This window comes from Ursus americanus, chromosome 1, assembly GCF_024610735.1.
Source record: "Ursus americanus isolate L20-20 chromosome 1, mUrsAme1.1.p, whole genome shotgun sequence".
NCBI lineage: Eukaryota > Metazoa > Chordata > Mammalia > Carnivora > Ursidae > Ursus > Ursus americanus.
Window position 1 is genome coordinate 9,670,863 of NC_142127.1, and position 24,304 is coordinate 9,695,166.

The 24,304-nt window shown below is 45.0% G+C and overlaps 1 protein-coding gene across 2 annotated transcripts in view; it reads right to left on the reverse strand.

The window, feature by feature from the left end:
- The window catches only part of RALB (RAS like proto-oncogene B), a 45,253-nt gene extending 21,158 nt beyond the window's left edge, over window positions 1-24,095 (reverse strand). The window contains exons 1-2 of one of the 2 annotated variants that reach the window (XM_087855037.1): window positions 23,937-24,069; window positions 23,157-23,196 (exon numbers count right to left, since the gene is read on the reverse strand). The gene's annotated coding sequence lies outside the window, so the exon portion shown is untranslated. Of the gene's footprint in view, window positions 1-23,156; window positions 23,197-23,936 lie in introns of both variants that reach the window. The other variant, XM_045804120.2, reaches the window with a different exon arrangement.
- Between the last annotated feature and the right edge of the window lie 209 nt (window positions 24,096-24,304).

Consider the following 24,304-nt stretch of genomic DNA (forward strand, 5'->3'; position numbering starts at 1 on the left):
ACCTAAGCATAGTGCCTAGCACCCAGTAGAAACTAAATAAAGGCTGGTTTCCTTCCTAGCAAATTCTAACTTTTTAAAATTTTAAATATTTTTCTAATTACAATTTGACAGGCTTACAATATGTCAGCATTACTGCTGACCAGGTAACTTGAAAACATCACCACTAGAACAATAAATTACACAGCACACACGTAAATCATCCACGCAAAATAAAACAACACTGCTGTAGATCAGTGGTTTTCATCCTTGGCTGCACAATGGAAATCACCTGGGGAGCTTTAACAACATCCTGATGTGTGGGTCCCACCCCAGAGCTTCTGATGGATTTGGCCTGGCATGCAGCCTGAGCATGGGGACTTCTAAAAGCTTCCTAGGTGATTATAGTGGATGTCCAAGGATGAAAAGTTCTCTTACATGCAGAGCTGAGCTCAAGAGAAAATAAGAAATCCCCATGGTAGGGCAAAAACAATCAGGGCAGTAAGAGCTGCTATTCCTGCAGTCCTGAATAGCTGCTATTCTTGGTCACTTAGGATTTAACAAACACACAGGGCTAGGAGACCAGCTGCCCAGGCCAGGTGGGAGTTAGAACTGAGACCTCTTCTCAATTGTGAACTGAGAAGACAAGGCCCTTGGGGGAACACACCTACAGGTAAAGAATGGACTAGAAAAACATTTGTTGACCAACAGGGGACAATGACAAGGAAGTCTGTCTGACTGGGCCCCAGCTGTGTGGAAGTGTACCCAGAAAATCTGTGACCATAGCATTTCTCCAAAGCCAAGAAATTAACATAAAAAGCGGTCCCAGGCTGGTCATGGTGCTGGAGCACAAGGCAGAGTGACAAACAAAACCTCCCTGAGAGGACAACATGCAGTAAGACAGATCAGGATAGTCATAGCTAAAACCCACAGATAGGGCCCACAATTCCAACCTATGACACACCTAAGAAAATCACCATACACAGGAGCCCACATCCACAACAAGCAGGACTATTCAAAAGACCAGTGGTTGAACAAGAACCCCTCTGAATGTCTAAAGTACTTTTATAAGTATTTAAAACACAAAGTTATAAAACAATGGGGGGGAACCTATAATTTTTTTTTCTCTACCTATCTTTGTCTCATTGGCTGGGGCCCTGCAGATTTAACTGACAAAAAAACGGACTAACAGAGAAAAACAAACAGGAGCTTATTACTGTGTGCGTCTCACATACACACACAACTCAGTGATGAGTAACTCAAAGGGTCGGTTAGAACTTCGGCTCACATGGCGTCTTAACAAAATAATAATAAATTCCTTGAGAAGTGATAAGACCAAAAAACAAAGGACTTTGCACTTCTAAGGGCAACAAATTGTGGGAAGACAAATACTATATAGGAGAAACTGAGAGACGATGAGAGCTGGTGAGTACAGTGTGTTATGCAGGTTTCTCTGGTGCCTTCTCTGGGCTGGTAAGAGTCCAGAGCTCTCAGGTGATTCAGAATAGCCCTGCCCCTCCTGGTAGAGAGGGGGAGGCACAGAATTTTATTTTGGTCTGTTACTTTTCAACTGCCTTCAGCTCAAAATAATCCTAAGTCAAAGCGGCATATTTTGGGATAGCATACTCTGAACCCTTTCAGTGCTCAATAGAAAATGTAGGAAACGGGCTTCTGGCTGGCTCAGTCGGTGGAGAACGCATCTCTTGATCTCGGGGCTATGAGTTCAAGCCCCATGTTAGGTGCAGAGATTACTTACAAATAAAATCTTTTTTTTTTTTAAAGAAAGAAAATTTAGGAAATATCTAAACTATCTTTAAAAGAGAAAAAAATCACTTATGATTCTGCCACCCAGAGATATTCACTATAAACAGGAGATTTCCTGCCAGTATTCTAATCTATATATTCCTATATTTAAAGCCTATTTGAGATCATATTTGTGTGATTTGGCATGTTATCTCTCACGTATTATAACCATCTGTCTTCTCAGAGCAGACTGAACATAATTAAATCTTTTCTTGATGATTTAAGGACCATCCTCAGCATGAGATCAGTTATGTGAGCAGCCTGGGGCTGATGTGGGTAAAATCGGTTGTCTGCTCATTCTGCCCCCTTCCACAGAACCTCAGCTCACTTGCCTATGCCAGGCCTTCTTTCCACTGCTCCTTTTCTAATTATGTGCTTTTTAATAAGTGTTCTAAGCAATTAACTAGATAATTAAGCACATTTGAATTGTGACTAAAATAGAATAAATGGGATAAGGCGTGGGCCTCCCCAAAAGGCTTCACTTTAGGAAAGTGAAACAGCTTTTGGCCTAATTTCTGGTCCACAAAGTGTTTCCCAGAGAGCTCAGGTTGGTGCATGAGGTTGGAACCTCCAGACCATCCACCGCACAATTTCTCTGAAGCAACCTTGCTTCTACGAATAATTATAGTTGTATGAAAATGGAGAACTAATCTTCCAGGTTGGGGTGGGGGAGGCTTTCAAACCCATGTAGACATCTATCAAATTCTGAGCTCTTCTTTTCCAAAAACAAAGTCAATTTTTCTAGAAGAAACCATAATAAATGAACTGAAGACTATTCAGCAAGTCTAAAGATATCTGCTAAAGTATCTGTGCTCAAAGCTCAAAAACTGAAATAACCACGGTGGATATTTCCAACCCACATACCCACTTTGGTCGACTTGACCTGATGAAGGGAAAGATGGGAGAAAGGCAGAAGGGCCAGCCAAGTGCCTATCACCAAACCGATCCTGGAAACTGGAAATGCTGACCTCCAGGCTCCTGACACTGGAAATAACAAATCCCTATTTGTTTAAGCCACTGTTAGTCTACTTATTGTTGTTGTTTTTTGTTCTTACTTGTACCAAAAGTGTTCCAGAAACCTACCTAGTCTTTGACTCAAGAAACTCCAAGTCTAGTGATTGCGACAGATTAGTAAACGATCACAGTGCAGAATAATAAATGCGGTGGCATAAGAACGACACAAGGGATGCTCTTCCCAGAGCACAGAGGAGAGACAACTAAATCAGACTAGAAGGTCAGGGAAATTCTCCTAAAGGGAGCAACACAGGAAGTGGGATTTGAAAGAGCCGACTCGATAAAGAGAGGAAGAGAAGTAACAGGAAGAAAACAAATCAGCGCACTTTAGGAAGTGCGTGTTGATGATTGAATGTTTGTAACTGACATGCCTAGCCAATAAATGTGTTCTTAAAAAATAATACAAGTATCCCTTTTTCCCAACATTTTGTTATGAAAAGTTTCAAACTTACAGCAGAGTTGAACGAACTGCAACCGCGAGTCCGTATACCCACCACCTGGATTTTCCAATGAGCGTTTTGCTCCATTCGCTTTACCACAAACCCCATCATCTGGCGTTCCTCTCCCTGCCCATCAATCCGTCTTATTTTTTGATGCATTTTCATGTAAGTTGTAGACATCAGTACACTTTATCCCTGACTTCGACGGAGACATCATCTTTTACAAAGCAATCATACTCCCCCCGACGGCCTTCACTAACAATTTCAGAACTCTAAGGGGTTAGCAATCCTCCTAAATCACTTCAGCAAACTATTTGGGTTCATGGCCAATACATGAAGCCACAACACAGACCTTCCCGGAGGGGAATTCGGGTTCATAACACCAAGTCCTGGCATGGCTCTCTCTCTTGGTCAGAGGTCTTTTACAGGGGACTTGAGAAACATACCAGTGAACACCCTTTACTAGGTCTCTACTTACTAACAGGAGAAGTCATTTTTGTCCAAAAAACATTTAAGTGCTACTTTGTGCCAAGCCGTGGGTCTCTGCCTTTAGAAAACTTAATCCCCTAAGGTTAGACATACAACTAAAGCATTTTATTATAATTTCCCACATGCAATGATAAAGATGTACAAAGTGTAACAGAAAGAATAATGAACTCGGGGAAAGAGAATCAGGAAAGGCTTCAGAACTGAATAAGAATTCACTCAGCAGACGGGGGTGAGAGAGGCGAGCTTTCCATGCATAACTGAGAATACACGCTAAGGAAAAAAGGCACGAAACACCATAGCGAGTACCAAGTATAGGATGGGGAAGTGACTGGGTGAGGAGTCTCCAGAGACATGTTCACCTACAAATGGGCCTAAGATGCCATCTTAAGAAACCTCCCCTGGAGGAAATGAGAAGCCATTGCAAGGTGTGTCCTTCACCCCAGCCAGCATGTAAGGATAAACACACACATTCCTGTGTAGAAAAATGAGCCACTCCAAACTAAAAAAGCTTCCTTCAGATGGTTGGGCAGGGAGGCAAGGGTGGGGAAATGCTTTTCCTATGTCATGTTCTATGATACATTCTATGATACATTCATATGAAACATACTGGGGATTTACCCCAAAGATACAGACGTAGTGAAGAGAAGGGCCATATGCACCCCAATGTTCATAGCAGCATTGACCACAATAGCTAAATCGTGGAAGGAGCCGAGATGCCCTTCAACAGATGACTGGATTAAGAAGATGTGGTCCATATATACAATGGAATATTACTCAGCCATCAGAAAGAACGATTACACAACATTTGCAGCAACATGGACAGGACTGGAGGAGATTATGCAAAGTGAAATAAGTCAAGCAGAGAAAGACAATCATATGGTTTCACTCATTTATGGAACATAAGAAATAGGAAGATCAGTAGGAGAAGGAAGGGAAGAATGAAGGGGGGGTAAACTGAAGGGGGAATGAACCATGAGACTATGGACTCTGGGAAACAAACTGAGGGCTTCAGAAGGGAGGAGGGTGGGGAACTGGGATAGGCTGGTGATGGGTATTAAGGAGGGCACGTATTGCATGGTGCACTGGGTGTTATATGCAAATAATGAATCATGGAACATTGCATCAAAAACTAGGGATGTATTGTATGGTGACTAATATAACAAAATAAAAATTATTTAAAGAAAAAGAAAGATATTTTCACTAGGGAAAAAAAAAAAGAAATAGGGCTCTCTACCACTCAGCATTAATTCAAAGACCAGAACACATTCACTGGCGAAGTAAAGTTTTTATAGCAAATCACAATATATAAACCACGCTGATGCGTGTTAGGAGGAAGGAGTAGTTTCCAGTGAACCTTAGTCCCATAGGCTAATATAATCATTAGTCTTCTGTTAAACCGAGGCTAGGAGAAAATGAGTTGGTAGGTAGAGTCAAAATGCCACCTTGTCTATATCACAGGATTGTCCAGAAAATCAAATGAGAATTTGAAAATGCAGAGGAAAACTTACTCCTCCAGACCCCCTCATAAAATTCAAGTGTCCTAGGTAATAGGGCCCACAAAAGCACAGGGGAAACTCTCAAACACTGTACACGTGTGAAAAATTGCACTTGGCACTTTTTTTCCAGATAATGTAACTTGAGGTAACCTAGATATACACTTCAATCTCCCAAAATATTATCCATGTTTTTTATTTAAATTCAATTAGCCAACATATAGTACATCATTAGTTTTTGATATAATGTTCAATGATTCATGAGTTGCACGTAACACCCAGTGCTCATTACATCACGTGCCCTCCTTAATACCCATCACCTGGTTACCCCATCCCCTCTCCCACCTCTCTTTCTGCAACCTTCAGTTTGTTTCCCGGAGTCAAGAGTCTCTCATGGTTTGTCTCATGTTTTTAATCCATTAAATAACCATCAAAAAGGAGAACAATCCTAAATCTGGGACAATTTAAGCACCAAAGTAATTAAGGACAGTAATAAAAACAGACCATTGAAAAATTAGGAACTTGTGAATCCATACCTAGGATAAGTATTAAATAAACAAGGGAAGAGGCAGGGAGGGCTCTTGCTTCCAGTAGAACGTCCAAGGCAGACTGATAAATGTAAAGGGTGCATCTAAGTTGGAAAATCAACATTTTGTAATGATCATAGTAAAGACTGGTTCCCGCAAGAATCATTAATAGATGCTAAATCTAAAGGGGAGATCTGGATGAGGAACAGGATATTTGCATGGTCTTAAAGTGTCTCCATACATCACTTATGAATCAGAATCTGCATTTTAACAAGCAGCACTGTTTAGGTGTCAAGGCAAATCCCAATTTATTCATACCACTTTCTGTTACAATCCAAATTCGGAACAATCTGATCTAAATTAGGGTCATGAAGCACCCTCCCCCCAAACAAAACAAAAAAAACAAAACAAAACCCCAGCGCTTTCAAATATGAAGTAACACAGGAAACAGATGGATTGCAGGGATTGTCATAAAAAAGCAAAATGCAATGACACTGTCTACTCAGTAGACGTCATTTCCACTAGTATTGAAAACCCACATGGAATCGTATTTCTTAGCATCTAACGCCAAATTATTCAATAGTTGTAACCAAATAAACAAGCTGAGGGACCGTACACAAGTGTGCCGGTGTGTGATGACAGCACCTCCCTTCCTGCATTGAAACCCTATATCACTGTCATCTTAATGACACACAAACTTGTGGTTATTGGTCAAGAGGTTCACAGGAACACGGTGGGGGGAAAGATAGTGGCTTATTCCTATGTATGTTGCCAGGATCTAGAAGTCTGACCTCCAGTGGATTAGAGATCTAGACCCGCCTAGAGCATAAATAAAGGAATGAATGAATAATGAGGGAAGAGTTTTAAGAAATGAAAACAAGGACACATTTTAAACGATTTTCCATGACGCACACCGTGCCACATTTCTCATCAATGTTCCATTAAGGAAACAGCGTCTTGAGTGTTCTACTGTGAACACTGATTCTAGAAGGTACATCATTAAAGTGGCAGCCCTCCCCAGAGGTTCTTTTTATGGCTTAATAAATGCTGTTAGCTACAAAAGTAATAGTAATTTAAAAATACATCTGCGCACACGCAGACACACACTTGGGAGCCAAGGTGAAGACACTGGTCAAAGGTGGACAATTAAAGATCACTAAAGACAGTAACTGCAATGGATTGAAATATATCAAAGTTGTTCACAGTAATACTTTAAGTGCGTCTTTTTGGTCACCTTTGGAGGACTAGGAAAACAACTCATGATTTTGAAAATTGGTCAACACAGGGAAAGAATGAAAAATGCATTGTGCTTCTCCTATACTCCGTATTATCGGGTGACTAAATACAGCTGATTCTCGAACCACATGATGGCATTGGGGCACTGACCCTCCCACAGTCAAAACTCCACATATAACTTTTGACTCCCCAAAAACTTAACTACTAATAGCTTAGTGTTGACTAGAAGCCTTGCCAATAACATAAACATTCAAGTAACACATATTTCATATGTTTTATGTATTCTATACTGTATTCTTACAATAAAGCTAGAGAAAATGTTAAGAAAACCGTAGGAAGAGAGAATACATTTACAGCACTGTACTGTATTTATCGAGAAAAACCCACATGTAAGTGGACCTGCACAGTTCAGACCCGTGTTGTTGAAGGGTCAACTGTAACAGATGAAGCAATGTTTCCTTCCACAAAATCTTCTAACAAATCAAGGAATGACAGAATGTGGGCTATCACCATTTTGCGATTCCTCACGGATTAAGAAAATCTAGGCCCTGAGCATCAAAGTCTGCTAATATTACAAAAAAAAAAAAAAAAGACAACTTGACATTACAAGCACCTTGAAAAAGACAAATAGCCATCAACGATGTTGTCTTGTGAAGAAAGCTTCTATGGGAATTATGGGAAATATAGGAGACAGGAATATGGTGAGCGTCACCACACAGACACAGCACCGGCAACATAAAAACTGGAGGAAGCTCTATGGAATAAGCCCCCCAGCCTCTTCCACAAATAAACTGCAAGAAGAAAGAGAGATGGAGAGGGAACCTATAAATTATGAGAACTAAGAGACATAAAGTGAGCGAAACATATGGACCTCAATTCGGATCCTAAACACGTAAGAAAACTGGGGACATTTGAATGTTGACTGGGTTTGATAATATTAAGGAATTGTTATTTTTAAAAAATTCCCAGTTACTTACTGGAACCTCCTTACAAATGAAGTGAAATGACATATGGGATTTGCTTCAGTTATCAAGGGGGAAGGGAGCGAGGATACAGATGAAATAAGACCGGCCGTGAATTGATAATTACCAAAGTTGACTGATGGGCAAAAGGCTAACTGGTTACACTGTTCTCTGTACTTTCATACATGTTTGAAAATGTCTGCACTGTAACATTTATAAGACATAATGACAGAAAAGTGGGTGCCTGGGTCCCACTCCCGAAGAGATTCCAATTTAGGAGCACTGTGCTCTGGCACCTGTGTTCGCAGGCTCTCCAGATGACTCCGATTCATGCCTAGCTTTGAAAACCATTCCGCTGGACCTGACGCTCTTTGAGAACATTCTCTGTCTTCCTTAACCACTGTTTCACTCATTACCTATCACAGAGAACATACATATTAATTGAATTCACTAACTAAGGTTGGAGCCATTTTATCACCTTAATTCTATAAGTAGAACACGGGATGGCACCATGAACCCACCTTCAAATGAAATTCTTATTTTCTGTTAGTCAGCGGTCTCACAATGAACACTCTCCTGCCACCTTTGTTTTTACAAAGGCCATGCTACGTTGCCATCTTAAGAAAACTGATTCACTTTTTACAATCTGATTCAAAACTTTTTGAGAGTTTTCAAAAAAAAAGTTTTCATGTGAGTTTTCCAGTGTCTGGATGGTGATGACAAAATCTTACCTAATGTCTTCCCTAGAGGCATTTAGTTTTCAGTCAGTCCACAAGTGAATGTTTTCCTCTTCCTATTTCCCTCCTAACTATGAACCCTTTTTCACACTAGTCTTCTATTAATCTCCTGTTCTTCAAATTCAAGTGACAATAATTTCTATAACTTCACTCTAAGGTTTTAAAGTCTTCAGAAACAGGGGAGCCCTGAGTAAGTGAGAAAGAAATTTTTTAAGATTGTCTGTCTTGGGAAAAGCATAGAATTTTACCAAAGATAGGAAAAAATAATGAAGACTTAAAATGATAGACTCACTTCAAATAATGAAATACATTTAAAGAAACAAAAAAGTGATTCTGACTTGAAAATGTGTTCTTAGGGGCGCCTGGGTGGCACAGCGGTTAAGCGTCTGCCTTCGGCTCAGGGCGTGATCCTGGCATTATGGGATTGAGCCCCACATCAGGCTCCTCCGCTAGGAGTCTGCTTCTTCCTCTCCCACTCCCCCCGCTTGCGTTCCCTCTCTCGCTGGCTGTCTCTCTCTGTCAAATAAATAAATATAATCTTTAAAAAAAAAAAAAAGAAAATGTGTTCTTAGATTTTCACAAGTTAGAACAGAACAGAAACTCTAGAAACCAGGAAATAGTGTTTTTTTTTTAAATACTTTACCAAATTCTACCCATGTCTAAATTTTAATTTTTACTAAATCAGGTTTGGAAGATTGCTGGTACATCTGTAGCAACTTCTTGCAATCCTAGTTCGAATCATCCATAAAAACAAATGGATAAGCCATGTTACATCGCAAGTTCCAATTGAAATGCTTAGTTTTGATAGGAATGGTCACGGGACTGAATCATCACGAAGAATTCTATTAAGTCTTCCAGCTCTCCTCCAAGATAAAAAAGCAGAGGACTACTTAAAGTATGTTAAGTATATTAAGAATAACCAGCCCTTTTGGCAAACATACATCAGTAAAGATTAGTTCAAAAAAGATTTCACGAAATAACACACAACTTTATGCTAATACATAATTTATGGTACTGTATGCCTAGCATTTTTTTTCTAGAAACTGCTCCCCTCCACCGTCCACCTGGTTATTACAGGACAGGGGAGAAGGGTGAGGGAGATAAGACATGCCAGGTTGGTTCATGGCCCCATCCCCTGGGACAAACCGACTGACCCCAAGGAGGGCACCGGACCCAAGCTAGGGAACTAAGCAGCCAGGCCCATGATGGCTACAGCAGGGACAGGAAGCCCCCAGCAGAAGTAAGACCGCAGCAGCCCTCCTGCAGCCCTTGGACAATGTATTTTCCTTCCCAAAAGAAGCGCCTCCTGATTGCTGGGATTTAGGAATGTCAAACTTCTGATTCTTTAAGAGATGCCAGAAATTTGGAATTTTATGTGAAATCACCCTTTTTAAAATGTTAATAATTAAATCAATTTTTAAAAGCACTGTGAACAAACAAAGCCTGTCTGCAGGCCACTTGTTTTTGCAAACTAGCAGCTATGTTTTTTGCCAAGCAGCGAAAACCCATCTACAGCAAGAAGGAGAGACAAAGCCAGCACATGGGGAGGAAACACGGGGACAGTTTTGGCAGCCTTCAGGAGGCTGGTTCCAGATGCTCCTGAGTCCCAGCCGCGTGCTGGGCCCCTTCCTTGGCTTGCTTTTGCTTTTCCATTTCTCCGCTGAGTCAGTGACATGCACTGGTGTCCACCCAGTAAATCCCCTCTGTGGTGTGAGCTCATGTACCTTAGGTTTCAATCACTTCCAACCAAGGGAGTCCCAACTCACTGTACATAACGGCTTTGAAAATACACATACAAGCCAAGTCCAGGGAATCAGACCCAGGCAGGCCCAGGGGGAAAATGTAACGACGCAAAAATACTTCATTCTGCATGAGTAAAGCATGAGCTCTACAAATAGAAATTCAAGTTGAAGGTGCTTCCAGGGAATGCGAACATTCTGCTCCCTTATAGGATTAGGACTCTTGTCCACAGTGAAAGAAAGCCCAACTGAAAGGAGCTTAAGCAAAACAATGATTTACTGGCTCATGTAACCGTGTGTCCAGGAATAAAGCTAGCTCCAGGGGCTCAGATGGTGGCTCCAAAACCCACTTTCTCTCCCCCCATCCCTAGGCTCCACCTCTCCCACCTCTCCGCCTACTACTCTGCCCCCTGCCCCTCCCAGCCCAGAGCCTTTCCACCATCGTCATTCACAACCGAATTCCTTCTCCTTTAACTTTCAACTTAATGTCACTTCCTCCAAGAAGCCTTCCAGGAACCCCGCACCTCAGGTAGCCCCTCTCATCCTCCAGGTTGGCCCCTTGGCTTCTTTCCCTGAACTGATCACACAACTTGCAATTCCTTTCTTTTTCTGCTTACTTGCTTTTTGCTTATTTCTCCCACTACTATTAAGGGTCCATGAGGCCGGGCTCCGGGTCTGCCCTTTGCCCTCTTAGACTCTTGTACGGTGGGAATATTTCCCTGTTGTCATATAAACCACACTGCAGCCTAAAGAACATTAAGTTTACCCAAACTATGGGCATCATAAAATCTAGAACGCTGTGTAAATTTAACACTTGGATCCATCCGTACCCTATTTCCATTACTTACGGCCAAAAGCCTAAAAGGCTTAAGCCATCATTTCCTTGTTCCAAAAGCCACGTTGGGCAAATGGATGACATGAATTTCTATTTTTTAAGTTTTGTGGATTTATCTCTAAAGACTTGGACTCTCTTAAGGCTGTTATTTAAGTATTTATTTGAACTTGTTATGGGGTTGTCATTATTAATTATAACATAGGCCCTTAAAACACAGACTTCCAGATCATCAAGTAAAGTAAGTTTATTATTAAACAAGTTTCAGAGTAAACAAAAGATTGTTGCCTTAGGGTCTGGTATTTCCATACAATAGGCCAACTTCCACGGTTATACCACAGACACTCTATTTTTTTTTTAAGATTTTATTTTATTTATTTGACAGAGAGAGACAGCCAGAGAGAGAGGGAACACAAGCAGGGGAGTGGGAGAGGAAGAAGCAGGCTCCCAGCAGACGAGCCTGATGTGGGGCTCGATCCCAGGACTCTGGGATCACGCCCTGAGCCGAAGGCAGACGCTTAACGACTGAGCCACGCGGTGCCCCCAGAGACACTCTTTAAAAATTAGAGCAACCTGGTACTCATAAGACTCTCATCATTTCACCCACTGATTTAAATAAGGATGTCTGAGAAGTTTTATGAACATTTAATTATTCATTTGGCAGTGATTTTTTTCAGACTGTCCATCTCTCCTAGGACTTTGCATTCTGAGAAAGGGGCACAGGCCCCTGCAGGAACGAGCACAACGCAACGGGCTCAGCGCCCCTTAGCTCCAGGTACTGCTGGTCACCTGGCGAAGAAGGTGTTATCAGCTAGCTAACAAGCTCTCCACAAATACAAACTCACTAGGGCTGCTGCTGAACCTCGCTAAATCCTTCTATTAAATGAAGACACTCAGTCTTGATTTCTCTATTTGGTAAATTTGTATTTTCTTGCTGCTTTTCATTGACTAGGACACTCCAGCAGTGACAGTCCTGGGAAGACACAGCTTAAGTCATCGGCATTCTCGTCGTTTCTCTTTCTGTGAGCTCAGCCTTGCCTACACATTCTCACCTGAAGAAGGAAACTCGTTTTTCCCTTCCCTTACACAACTGCTATTGTCATTAGCGCCAGTGGATAGAATATTTTTATATTGTCGTACACGTATGACTCAGTTTCCATGTCTATAAAAATAAGGAAGTTGAATTAAATGATCTAAGTTCCTTTCCAGTCTTTTGCTGGTTTTTTCTGAAACCAAATCTGCAAAACAACTTCAATTAGTGCTGCTGAGTGCCTAAGGACATTTATTTTAGGTCTTTCTGCTCCCCAATGAATATCTCTTTATATGGTCTCCCGCCAAAACACACACACCTAAATGAACAAAAGCTAAATTAACTAAAACAAAAACCAGAAAGCTCTGAAGTCACTCACCATAAGCACTCTGCTTCTAACTTGGACCCTTATGCACATGTCGTTCCCTCTTCCAGGACCATCCTTCCTCCTGATAGAGGATCGCCCGTAATTTCGCACTCAGCCTAAATACTTCCTCCACCACCTTCCTACATCTCCCCCAGCATGGCTGACCCTCCCATAAGTGGGCCCCCCTGCGGGCTGATAAGCCTACTGTCGCACTGAGATAAACCCATAATTTCCTCTTAGCTGAGGGCTGTCTCTCCCACCACACTGAGGGCCGCCCATTCATCTTTGTGTGCTCAGCGTGCCTTAGGAAATGCTCGGTACTTGGAAAAAATAACCGAGTTCTCCATCTGGGTTGAGAGGTCTAGTCTCAAGTGGATATTTGGTAACTGGTAAACTTGGAAAAGTTAATTCATTTCTAGGATGACTTTCCTGAACTACAAAGCAACTGAACTATAGTGGGAGGAAATTTGCAAGCTCCGATTTTTTTTAAAGTATACAGTTATTTCTGAAATAAAGTCCCCTTCCCACCATATCCTCACCCCCAATGGAATCTGGGGATTTCACTGGCCCTGGAGAGGTCTACCACCATATACAGACTCTGGTTCCTTCCACCTGCAAAGGCAGCCTCAGAGACACTAGGACCACTTTATCTCGAGCGCCTGGGTGGCTCAGTTGGTTAAGCGTCTACCTTCGGCTCAGGTCATGATCCCAGGGTCCTGGGATCGAGTCCAGCACTGCTGAGCAGGGAGCCTGCTTCTCCCTCTGCCCCTCCCCCACCGCTCATGCTCACTGGCTTTCAAAAATAAATAAATAAATCTTTAAAAAAAATAGAACCACTTTATCTCTCAGTAGCTGAAGGTCAAATTTGGAGCTGGCACACACGTCCCTGTTCTGAACCACTTACCCAAATACAACCCAGTTTAGAGATGTATGACTATTTCCACTTCTACTGCGTCTACTAGCGCACGGCACACGCTCAAACAGAGCTTGGAGAACTTGCAAGGTCACTTAACTAGCCTATGCAGGGCTAGAATCCCGGCAGTTTGGCTTCCGAGCCATGACACTGGGCTGCTCATTCGTGGACTGGGGTGGGGCGGGAAGACCTTCAAACAGGGTATGAAATACTGGAATTTTTATCAACCATACAGAACTATGGATCAGAAAGTTCCTTAAAGACAGAAAGGCACAGGCAACTAGGGGACAAGTTCTAGGGGGAAACAGACCACAAAAAAAGCAGTTCTCATACACCCCAAAGAACCAAAAGCAGGGACTTGAACGGATTCATCCACCCGTGTTCACAGCAGCACTGTTCACAACAGTCGAAAGTGAAAGCAACCCAAGTGTCCACTGATGAATGAATGGAAAACACAACGTGGCCTATCAGTACAATGGAATATTATTCGGTCTGAAGAGGGAATGAAATTCTGATAGAAGCTACAACATGGATGAACCTTGAGAACATGAGGCTAAGTGCAATAAGCCAGACACAAAAGGACACAAATATACGATTTCACTTCTATGAAGCACCTAGAAGAGTCGATTCATAGAGATGGAAAGCTGAATAGTGGTTGCCAGGGGCCAGGGAGGACAGTACAGGAGATCGTGTTTAATGAGTGCAGAGCCGCAAAATGGGGATGCTTGAAAATGTTTTGGAGATGGATGGTGGTGGTGATTGCCCAACACTGTGAATGTACTTAATTCACACTTAAAAATCACTAAAATGACAGAGAGGAGCCTGGCTGGCTCAGTCAGGAGAGCATGCGACGACTCTTGATCTCGACGTCGTGAGTTCAAGCCCCACGTTGGGTGTAGAGCTTACTTTTTTTTAGAAAATCGCTAAAATGACAAATGTTATGCTATGTATATTTTACCACAATTTTTTTCGGTAATTCTATACCAACTACAGTGTGGGACAGGAGAAAAAACACCTAGCTAGAAGGCTGGAGTCTGCCATTGGGCAGCTAATGCCCCTAGTTCTCTTACCCAAGTTGCTTTTCTCGGCCTCGGTCTCCTCTGTAAAATGTGCAGGGCATGGGTATCCTCAGGGCTATTATGGAGACTAAATGAGAAAACACCTATCATAATACCCGGCTCTGAGCAAGCACTTACGTTTTTGGACATCATTCTGATGTTCTAGAAAGTCCTGAGAAAGAAAATGGTCTAGCAGCCAAACCTACTTGAAGGCAGGATGAGCTGCCAGTCCTTAAAGAAGAACACGAATAGGCCAGGGAGGCTCCTTTGCCGAGACTCAGTCTTCTGAGAGCCGAGGTGACTCCAGTCCAGAACGCCACACCAGGAAGGAAGAGGCCTGGCCTCTGGACGTCGTTCAGCCACGCACTCACTGTATGACTAGGCTAGTCACTTCACCCCACTCGGCCCCAATATTCGCCCCATCTATCTTTCAAGGTAACCGGGAAGGAACAAATGGGAAAATTCATACTAAAGGCTTCCGCGCCTCGGAAGCATTTTCAATATGGAAACAGGAGGAGTGTTATCAACGGAGGCCCTTCAGACCCTTCTCTCTTCTCTATCACCCAAAAGACAATGTCACTCACCTTGAGAGGCATGGCCAGTGGGCATCTCCGTGGGACCTACCCTCAGTCTCCTCCAGCAGCTCCGGAAATTTCTCTAACAGAAACAGTCCTTCATTCTCTTCCCTGCTAGCTCCTGTACAAAGGGTTAGGGAACCTAGGGAAGCTGCCACCTAGGCAGCCATGACTGGGGAGCTACAATGCCAGAAGTGGGTCTGCCTTCTCTACAGGGGCAGCATACAGCTGAACACCCTCTGCCCAGTCCCAGCCAGAAGTACAGATGTGCCCCCTCCTCCCTCGTTACTGGAACTCCCTTCCCAACAGGACTGCACCATCCTCTGAAATGACTCATTCCCCACCCCCCACCCCCACCCCCATGCCCAGAACACCCGCCAACTCTTCAAGACCCTCCACCTCTTCCGAGAATGTTCTTCTACCTCTTAGCTTTCCCTAAGTCTCGGGTGTGCCCTGGGGACACCTTATCTTAAGCAGATGCTATCTTCCTCTCCTGCCATGTGCCTCAGGGCCAGGAAGAAGGAAGTGTCCTTCCTCCCTCCCACTGTCACTTCTAGTAGACGACTTCCCTCAGAAAAATAATCTCCTCCCTCCTGCAAAAAGCCCACATCTTCAAGGCGTGGGCAATTCATTTTCCCTCACCTTGCTGCCCTCGTATCATCCCTGGACCTCGTCACTTCCCACATCTATTGCTGTATTTGCTTCCGGTTCACAGACTTCCCTTCTACTCCATCTCTGTCATCCTCCTCAGTGACTCCTGCGTTCCTATGGATGACCTGTCGCAGAGCTCCGCCTCTCCCAAGGCCACGACCTCTTCTCTGGAAACCGCTTCCTTCATTCTCGCATCACTGTCACGCTCAGGCCCCGCACTTCACCATCAGAAACAGCTGTCTCCTCCAGGTCTCCAGCCTCGGCCTCCTTCCTTCTAGTTCGCTTGCTCAAATACCCACTACCGGTACTGCTAGCACAGTTGCCTGCCTGCTGGTCACTTGCAAGCACTGGCCTCTGGCACTTTCTCTCTGGGCGTTAACTCCCTCCCGGCCCCGCCTCCCTCCTTCAGCAGCTTAGATCTCACAGTATGAAAGCCCTCTTGCTGATACAGGCCCGCCCTCGCCCCTTGGACTCCCTTTCACTCTACACTGCCTAGAAATGTTACTGTGATCCCCCCACGCCCTCCCCATGCTCCCTCTCGACAGATAACCTCACCTCATTTTTCCCCAAACACAAGCCATGGAGGACAAGCTCCCTCACTGCTCCTCCGCCAAGTCTACGAACCTCCCAGAATGCACGCCCACCTCCTCTTGTCCTGTACATGGATGGCACCCCACTGCTCTTAGCACAGCCCCTCCCTCCCGGCCCAGGAAGTCACTCCTGCCATTACCCCCTTTTTCCTGCATCATTCGTCAGTCTTTACCTCCGCAGGGGACCATCCCCGACAGCACAGACTCTCTAGTTAATCTTCATCCTAACCACACACGCCCATTTGATCGCCTATGTCCCTCTAGCTGGTGACACAATTTCCCTGTGCCCCTGGTTATCTCTACCAACGCTTCTCCAACTTCAGTTACCTGGAATCTCGTTAAGATGTGTATCCTGCTTCAGTGGGTCTGGGGTGGGGCCCAAGAGTCAGCACAGCCAACCAGCTCCCAGAGGACGGTCAGGCCCAAGGACTCCACTCCGCATAACAAGGCCTGCGGCTCCTTCCCTGATTACTTCCTTTACACAGTCCCTCCGAGTGTGGCTCCCTCCGCCAGCAAAATTTCCTGAAACTGGGCTGGTCAGGATCACCCATCAACTCCACGTTGCAAACTCCAATAAAAACTGTTCTTTCTCCTCTCCCACGCCCTCCCTCTTTTCACAAAGGAGCTTGTAGCAACTGTGAGAGAAAGCTGCCTGGAAAGGGGAAGGCCCGTAGGAGGCCAGTTCAAACACCCCGCTTGGCATCTCCCTCCCGATGCTGTGGGCCGGCCTCGAGAGCACCACACTCTCCCACGGGCCCTGCTGCTTCTCTGACAGCTCACTGGCTGCCTCTTGCTCCTCTACCTGGCTTCTAATGTCAGTCCCCCTCAGAGCTCAGTCTTACACCCTTCCCACCCCTCCACTCTCCTTCAGTGGCCTCGCCTATTCCTGTGGCCCTACAAACAGCTCCCAAACCTTGAAAACACAGCGCAGAGCACTTTCCTGACCTCCAGTCTCCTCTCCCTCCGCCTAACTGCCACCCATGTGGGTGTCCTGCCCTTAATTCCCAAAACAGAATTCTGGATTCTTCCTGCCCTGCTTCAAGTCTGCTCCTTCTCTGCTATTCCCCACCTAGTAGTTACTCAAGTAACTAGTCGTCTCCAAGTTATTGGTAAAGCCAAAAACCTAGGAGTCATCTCTGATTCCCCTTGCCTCTCCCCCCAACTCAGTTCATGCCCAGTTCTACTGGTTCCCTCTCCAAAAACCATTTCAAATCCACCCACTTCTTCATCTCTGCCGCACCTAGGCCCGGGCGCCAACCACTGAATGGCCACAACTTCCTAAATGTCTTGTCATGGCCCCTCTTCATCTATTCTCCACACAGCCCCTGCAGTGAATTTTCCAAAAATACAAATAAAAGTGTGCACTTTCATAGCGCACCATGAATAAAATCCAAACCCGCTATTCACCACGGCCTACAAGACCCTACCCAAACCTTTCTTTCCCTGGCCTGCTTTGCCTTCCTTCCATTCCATGAATATGCCCAGTGCCTTCCTACCTAGGACCCCTTTCACAGTCTACTCTCCTCTTGTAGTGCTTTTAGGGAGACCTGAAGCAAGAGGAAGCAAGCGACATACAGTCAAGTAACTGAAGGAGACCCCTGGGGCCGCCTGGAGAAGAAAGACAGAGTCCACCGCGAGATGAAACGACATGGGAAAGGAATGGGCCAGATCATTTAAGACCTGGTAGGCCCAGCAGTTTACGGATTTTAGACTTTCTACTGAGGGCACTGGAAAGCCACTGAAGTGCTTTAAGCAAACCAGTGACACAATGAGCCCTGCATGTTGAAAAGCTCACTCTAGCGAGAGTATGGAGAAACAGAAGGGCCAAAAGCAGATGTGGGAGATACAGCAGACCAGGCCAGAGACGAGGGTGGCCTAAGAGCATGACAGCAGATTTGAGGAAAATGGCTAGATGTCAGAACTATCTCAGAGGATGTGACGCTGTGATTTATAAGAAATCGATACCTGCTCCTTCGGATGGCCAAAATATATGCCTCACATATATTTGGTCTGCATACAGTTTCTCTCACAGATGCCCAAACCCTTGGAATTTCCATAATGCTAAGGGCAATGGGAGCATCTTTTGTTAGAATGTGTGGTCTCTTGTCCTCAGTTCCTGAAGAGCTTCAGATCCATAAAGGTGAAATGAGTGTCTTGTTATTCATAACAAGGCCTTTCCACCACAACCGGGTTTGTGCTAATGAGGTGACCTTTAGACCACCCAGGACAGGTGCTGGTTGCCGGAGGAACCAACCTCGAACAGGGGGTTAGAACTTTCAGTTTTACCCCCTGACCTCTGGGGAAGGGAGAGGGGCCGGAGGTTGAATCAATCACCAGTGGCGATGATTTCATCAATCCTGTCTAGATAATGAAGCCCCCATACAAACCCAAAAGGAGGTTCGGAGAGGTTCCAGCTTGGGGAACCAGACAGAATACTTCCATGTGCCACCATGGTGGGCCCCCAACTTCATGAGGACAGAAGCTCCTTTGTTCCAGACCTTACCATATGTATCTCTTCGTCTGGCTGATTCCTATCCTTTAATATCTCTTGTAATAAACTGGTAATCTAGTGAGTAAATGGGCTTCCTGAGTTCTGTGAGGCGCTCTAGCACATTATCAAACCCAAGCAGGGGGTTAGGCAAACCTCTCCGGTTTAGAGCGAGTCAGTCAGAAGCCCAGGTAACAATCTGCACTTGCAACTGACATCTGAAGTGGAGTGTGGTCTTGCGGGGCCAGGCCCTTCATCGGTAGACTCTGGTGCTGTCTCCAGGCAGATAGTGTCAGAATCGAGCTGAAATGTGGACACCCAGCCCACGTCAGAGAATTGTGCAGTGGTGCTGGAAAAACCACACACATACCCCGCCTTGGAATTCGGTACTGAACCCCTTTAGACATGAAAAAATGGCAGAACTTAATGACTGAACACCACAATTTTAGATTTTAAAAAGGCTTAACATGCAAGTATGAGTAGAGGTCCCACCGTGACTAAATCCACTACTCAGAAGGGATCAGCTAATCTACACTCCAGGACCGTCCACTGAGCCTTTCCTGTTTTTCCCGGCGGAGTGGGGTGGAAGGGAGGAGAGGACGATAGGAGAGGCAGGATGAAAGAAAAGAAAGATACTAGCTACAAATGAGAGCAGCGAATGGGAAAAAGGCCAAAAATGGGAAGAAAGGAAACACAAGCTGTGCTGAGTGTCCAGTCTGCCCAGTGACGACTCCAGCAAACTTCAACTGGGCTGGGATGAACAAAAGCCATTCTCACCAGCCTTCGCTTTCTGAAGTTACATTTTAACATGATTTATGAACTCTCTCGTTCTAAATATGCCTCGCTCCAAGGATATTTGCTCAATGACAATACCACAATCACACAAGTTTCAGAGATGGAAGGGAACTCGGAGGTCATTTAATTAGGCTTTGGGCTCAGGATGCCTCTTCTCTCCACCTCTAGACACTTCAGGAAGATTTCATGTAGAAGCTAAAAGAATAAAGTCCTTCTGTCCAGGTGGATAATTAAAAGGTAGTAAGTTCTCAAAAGAGAAATGAAAAAGTGCTGGCCAAATAAATATTGTCCAAAGATTTAAAATAATTGGGAGAGGGGACAGGGTTTAGGTTCTCCAAGATTTTTTTTTTTAGCTACTTTGCCAATGAGTTTTATTTTAAAAAAATACACAGATGGGGGCGCCTGGGTAGCGCAGTCGTTAAGCGTCTGCCTTCAGCTCAGGGCGTGATCCCTGCGATCTGGGATCGAGCCCCACATCAGGCCCTTCCGCTGGGAGCCTGCTTCTTCCTCTCCCACTCCCCCTGCTTGTGTTCCCTCTCTCTCTGGCTGTCTGTCAAATAAATAAATAAATAAATAAATCTTTTAAAAAAAAATACACAGATGATTAATGACTAATTTTAAGCTGTTCATCAAGGAGCTAGTTTTGGCAATAATTTTTTAACCAATTTGTTTTAGGGTTAAAAAAAAAGAACTCAGCTGTTGCATTTGGTTTAGGGATCAGCAAGATTTAAATTTCTAATTTCCAAAGCTACTGCATATTTGGCTAATTAATTCTAGCATCTGACAATGAAGAACCAGAAGAAAGAACATAAAGTTAAAAGTCTAATATTAAAAGTTTCTAAAATGGTAAAAGCTCCAGCTGCATTTTATTCTCCTGGAGTACATATTTTAGTAAGCATGTGAAACAAAGATTCTTCTCAATAATGTCTGGTCTAAAGCTTCAAAAGGAAATCTGGTAGCCTCTGACAATGTCAAGGGACCTCAAGCTTCCCTCCTGCAGTCCCATTGTACCCCATTCGGTCTATGTGCCAGCAGAAGGGATGATACGTCACCTCCAAGATTAGATGCAAAGATACCACACTTCTCATCTTGATTGTCCCTTTCTCTCTCTCCCTCTCTCAGATCACTTGCTCTGGGGAGAAACTTAGTTACCATGTTGTGAAGGGTCCTATGGAAAGAGGCCCACATGGTGCGACACTGAAGCTTCCAACCACCAGCCACGTGAGTGAGCCAACTTAGAAGCAGATTCTCCAACCCCAATCAAGCCTTCAGATGACAACAACCTCAAAAGAAACCCTCAGCCAGAAGCACCTGCCAAGCTGCTCCCCGATTCCTGAACTTCAGAAACTGTATGAGATAATAAATGTCTCTTGCTTGAAGCTATTACATTTGGGGTAATATAGTACACAGCAGAAAATTCATTCGAGACAGACAAACTACAGAGGTGGCCAGCTACACAGGACCAAACCACTAGAGTTCCTTCAACTCATGCCATATACTAAGTAAAATTACAGAGCTTGCCATGTTTTCCTTTGGATTGGACCTCACTTGAAATTTTCTATGTCAATTCCCAGTCTGGTGGGCCTAGAGTATACTATAGCAAAGTTGTCCACAAACCCTGGCAAAAGCAACAATGACGATATATTAGCAATTATCGATTAACAGCGCCATTTCCTGCATTTAGATTTCATTTTTTTTCAAAAAGCACGGACTCCCCAAAGATTGACACCCACCACAGAGAACACTCACAGAAATTATAAGCAGTTCCTTTTTTTAAGAGTAACATAAACTTGAAATACCATCCCTCTCTGACTTTCCACTTCCACATTCTTTTCAACTTTCTTCCCACTCTCACCCACCCAAAGGCTCATAGACCCTCTTGCCTACTGGCCCCTCTCCATTTTGAAACCCTTAAGAATACGTACACATATATGCCTCATATTTGTATTCCTAAGTAATCAAAAGGACTGAGGAGCTAAAGGAGCCAGTTCATGGCCAAACCTCCAAGGCCAGATATGTTAGACCAGTGGGTCTGTGCCAAGTGGATAGCTGATGCTCAGTAAATGTGAATTTCCCTCCTCTTCCTTACCCACCTCCCCCGTGATTAGGGAAGTGTTCCATTTTCTCTGGTACTCTGGTCTCTCTGATTCAGACTTCTCAACAACACATAATCACTTGAAAAAAAAAATCTCAAGCGTCTTGCATATCTAACAGCAGGGGCTGTTTGTTTAGAAGTAACTGGAGCCAATGAAAAGTGGGACTCTCGCCTATCATCTTGAGACATGTTACACTGGGAACATTAGGAGAGTTCACCAAGATCTCTTCCAACACTGTTGTTATACTGTCTCCAAATTTAGCTTTCAGAAAAGGTCTCCACTGATGTTTCTAACTTCCATAAATTCCATGAGTGGAGAGGAATTTAGTAACTGAATGCCAACAGGCATTGTGGGATTGGGCGATGTGGCACAACGGATTACCTCAACTCTCTGGTTTACAAATTTCCAGAGTCTCGAGCCATTTCCAGCCAAGGCAAGAACCTTCAAGAATTAAGCCAAAATTCAAAGCTTTTTTACTTCCCTCACCTTCCACCAACACCCGTTTAGATCCCATTTGACGTTCGAATTCTTGTCTTCCTACCTATGTGTCTTGGTTCCATATTCACAAAGTCCTGGGAAAGTTTCTACCACAAACGAAATCTTACTGAGATCTCAGATCCCCACTGTTTCCAATGGGAAATACCATGAAAAGAAAAGAAAGGAAAGACTCAGATATGGTCAGAAGAATGTAGACGAGGGGACAGGACTAAAACCACACACAAGGAATGTGTATGCCTGGCCTTATTCCTACCCCCACCTCCATCCCATCCCCACTACCACAAAGAACACCTTCAACATTCCTAACTTCATGTCATCCTAACAGGTAGGGGAAACTATTGCCAACGTCTCACTGCTGTGGACTCTCCAGCTCAGACAGGTGAAAAGTCATGCTCAAGATCCCGCCACGAATAAAGTTTCAAAACCAGTATCAAATCTAGGTCTTCACACCCTGACCTCTTTTTCTTCCCTATATCCAATGCCACCTCCACAGTCACTCCATTTCTGAGAACTTCCATGTTCTAATTCTGTCGCTCCGGGTTTAACGAACATTGCCTTCACCTGTTTTGGGCTTTGACATCCAAGAAAGTCGCGCTCAGCTGTAGAAGGTGGGTCATTTACACATCTAAAGGATACACTATAGTCTTTGCCAATCAGTGCCCGCTACCCATCCCCAAAGCTTAGAAAGAAATGAGGTTAGAAAGCTAGGCCAAAGCAGAAAGTTGCCTGGTCTACAAAGGTTGAAATCATCTCACAGGGAAGGTAAATGAACAATCAGCCAAGTCTCTTTCGGGGGCAATTCTAAAGCAGTCCGCCAGCCACAAGAACGTCTTCCCAGAAGACTCACCTGATAACAATATCAAAGCTCCAACGTTTCCAATATTCATCTGTAAATTAGCACAGAAAGGACACTGCTCAAACAAGCAGTCTGGGCACAGCTATCTTTGCCACTAGCAGTTCTGAACCAACCACGACCCAGATAACCTTACATACCTACAAGAGGGCAGAAAAAGGGGAGTGGAAACCTGGTCCAGCCAAACAGTTCAAGTCTGTGGTGCTTCCTATTAGAAGCCACATTCAGTGTCAGCCTCTATCAGAAAGGAATTAAAGGGTGGGGGCTGGAGGGGGGCGGGGGGAAGAAACAACTTTAGGCTCACTTGCAAGACAGGACCAAAAACATACCAAACAACTTTTGGAACTAAGCCCCGGTTCAGTCCAAGTTCTTAAGGTACTAATAAGTTTTTGCAACACTGTAATAGCTCTTACCCTGCCCACAGCGGCAACTAAGGAACTGAGGAAGTGGACCATCCTCGGGCCGGAGGCCCGAAAGGGCAGGAAGTGGAAGCAGAGGCCATTTGTGGGAAAAGGGAAGGAGCGGCGAAAAGGGAGAGGCTGGGGCGCCGCCCCCATTTCCTCAGTCCCGGGCCGGTCTCGGAGGTTTTCTCCAGGGGACCTGCCGGGGCCAAAGGGAGCCGTCAACCCCGCGTGGCCCTCCGCCGCCCTCCACAGCATAAACGCAGAGCGCAGGGCGGCAGCCGGCCACAGAGCGCGGGGCAGCGCACCCCACCTCCCCAGCCCGCGCCCCACCCCGCCCGGAGCGGGCCTGTCAGGGAGCGGGCACACTTACCTGGGACCCGTCCCGCGCCGCCTCGGCCGTCCGCACCGGTCCCGCCGCTCTTAAAACTGCCCCGCCCTCTCCTTCGCCTCCTCCCGGGGCCGGACCCCAGCAGTCCCCTGCCGATTTGTCATTGAGCAGCCCTGCTCGCTTCCCCACCCCCCGAGCGCGCCCCCGGCGTCGCCTAGGCAACCCCGCCTCCCGAGAGAGCGCGCTTTCCTTCCGCTCCCGCCCTCCCCCTGGAGGCCACGCCCACCGAGAGCGTGTTGGCCAATCCAAAGTGGGGCTGGGAAGCTGGGGAGGGGGCTCTGCCAGTGAGAAGCCGCCGCAGGCGGGAGGGGCGGGTTCGGCACGCCTGCCCCGCCCACCTCCGCTTCCTC